Here is a 3,115-nt window from a genome sequence, read left to right on the forward strand (position 1 = left end):
CTGATTAATTAGGAAAGCTAGTGGAAGACTACCTTACCCGAAAGGGGCAAGGGCAGTAGGGGAGTTGCATGCAAGGAGGTTCTCGGGTTGATTTAGCTGCGATGGCGGTCGGACGGGGGATTCTTGCAAGTGCTCTTCCCATAAACTGTAGCGGGTTTTCGGAAGCTAGTGGAACTTTGTAAAGGCCTCGTAGTGGATCCCTAGCCATTCACCTCGGTAGTGTCTAAGGGCCTAGCTAACCCTGGCGACATGGGATACACGACTTGTGGGTAAAGGGTACAACCTCTGCAGAGTGTAAAACTGGTATACTAGCCGAGCTCACGGTCATGAGCGGCTCAGGACTCTCTGATGATTAAATTATGAAACCTAAATTCAATTTTGTCATTTGCATATGCATGGGTTTATTATTAATTTTGTTCTATTATTTTATTTAAGGTTTGGTATTTACTTACACTTAGTAATTGCTAATAAAAGTTTGACCAACATTAAAAGCAATGCTCAGCTTTAACCATTCTCTTTGATAAGCCTTACACTCCATGAGCTCCCACCTTTGGTGAGTTCATGTCACATTATTCCCCACAACTTGTTGAGCGATGATCATGTGTGAGCTCACCCTTGCTGTCTCACACCCCCCCACAGGAGAAGAGCAGGTGGTTCAGGAGGAGCCACAAGGCGAGGAGTATGATCTGATCTAGGTGGCGTTTCTCAGTTGACATTGGCGCCGACGATCCTTAGTTCGTTTTATCTTTATTATTTTATTTTGTAATAAGTCTTCCGCTATGTAATAAATACTCTGATGTTTTATGACATTTATCTCTATACACTCTGTTATTATATATGTTGTCTTCTTGGCGCATGTATGAGATGCACCTGGCTTTGTTCCTTAAAGCCGGGTGTGACAGAAGTGGTATCAGAGGAAATGTTGACTGTAGGACGAAACCTAGATAGAAATGGATAGACCCTCTCCTACTTACCTTACTCTGACTCATTCTATACTCATCTCATCTTGATCTTGTCTCACCTTCTACTGTTCTACTCTGATCATTCTTACCTTTTCTACTCTAAGACAAGATGGATTTCACACCTTGGAATCCCTACCCTTATGACATTTTTAAGAGATAGGGAACCTAAGACAAAAATCAAAACTATTTTCTCTATTTAAAAATGTTGGTTGATTGTTCTGATGATCAATGCCTGATTTGCTTCTTTGATTGATTGAAATAGTATAGATGGGCATCTTAGCATGTACCACTATAAGGTATTGTATTAGCTTTAGTAGGTGACACACTAATCTACTGAGCTAATAAATCCCTCGCAGTAACATTTCTCGTAATTACCCGCCTTGTCTACAATTCTTCCTTTCTTACCCTGTATTTCTAACCCAGATGGGCTACCCCTATAGTGTTAGAAGAGAGCACTATAGACGTGATCCTTGGTATGTCGTGGTTAAGAAAGGTAAAGGCAGTTTATACACTGGTGCTAAAGGAACCATAGAACTCACCAGTTCCAAAGGAGAAGGATTTGAAGTTGGAATTGCAGTAACTACCGCCACCAAACTAGCAGCATTCTTAGTCGATGGGAAGTTTGTTGGTGACAACATCCGTGTGGTTAAGGATTTTCCGGATGTCTTCCCAGAGGAGTTACCAGGGATGACACCAGATACGGAAGTTGAGTTTGTCATAGATCTCTTACCTGGAACTGCTCCTATTTCTAAATGGACATATAGGATGTCTGTAGAAGAATTAAAAGAACTCAGGAAGCACTTAACGGAGTTGCAAGAGGTTGGGTACATTCGTCCGAGTTCCTCACCTTGGGGAGCACCGGTTCTGTTTGTACAGAAGAAGGATGGATCACAGCGGATGTGTGTGGATTATAGATCTCTTAATGATGTCACTGTGAAGAACAAGTATCCGTTGCCCCGTATTGAGGATCTATTTGATCAGATGAGAGGTGCTAGAGTATTCTCGAAGATTGATCTCCGATCCGGTTACCATCAGATGAGGATTAGACCATCGGATATTCCCAAGACGGCTTTCTCGACTCGATATGGATTATATGAGTTTACGATTATGTCATTTGGATTAACCAATGCACCAGCTTATTTTATGAACTTGATGAATAAGGTGTTTATGGAGTACTTGGATAGATTCGTCGTGGTGTTCATCGACGACATTCTTATTTATTCCCAGAGTGATAGCGATCATGAGGAACATCTGAGATTGGTGCTGCAGAAGCTACGAGATAACCAGCTATATGCCAAGTTTAGCAAGTGCGAGTTTTGGATTGGCGAGGTGCCATTTCTTGGTCATATTATTTCTAATGGAGGAATTTCAGTGGATCCTGCTAAAGTTAAGGAGATAATGGAGTGGAGAGTACCCACTACAGTTACTGAGATTCGGAGTTTCTTGGGATTAGCAGGATATTATCGGAGATTTATTGAAGGATTTTCTAAGATTGCTAAGCCTATGACTTCGCTTTTGGAGAAAGGAAGAGAATTTAAGTGGGACGAGAATTGTCAAGACAGCTTTGATCAATTGAAGAAAAGATTGATGTCGCCACCAGTATTGGTTATGCCCGACCTACAGAAAGGATTTGATATCTATTGTGATGCATGTGGCCAAGGCTTAGGATGTGTGCTTATGCAAGAAGGACATGTGATTGCCTATGCGTCTCGTCAGTTACGGAAACATGAATTGAACTACCCCACTCATGACTTGGAATTGGCAGCCGTTGTGCATGCGCTTAAGATTTGGAGACACTATATCATGGGGACCAAGTGCCAAGTATATACGGATCATAAGAGTTTGAAGTATATATTCACTCAGAAGGATCTCAACCTTAGGCAACGCCGTTGGTTGGAGCTTATTAAGGATTATGATTTGGAGATTCACTATCACCCGGGCAAGGCAAATTTGGTTGCAGATGCCTTGAGTCGAAAGGAGCATGTTCATTCAGCTGTTGTTGCCCAGCTACTCGATGAGATTATTGAGGATTTTAGGAGACTTAACCTGGGGATAGTTGCTCACACTGAAGGAGTTACTATTGATGTGGAATCTACTTTGGAGCAAGAAATCCGCAAAGGACAAATTGGCGATGCTAAGATACAAGAGATTAA

The sequence above is a fragment of the Zea mays genome, chromosome 9 (assembly GCF_902167145.1).
Source record: "Zea mays cultivar B73 chromosome 9, Zm-B73-REFERENCE-NAM-5.0, whole genome shotgun sequence".
Classification (NCBI taxonomy): domain Eukaryota; kingdom Viridiplantae; phylum Streptophyta; class Magnoliopsida; order Poales; family Poaceae; genus Zea; species Zea mays.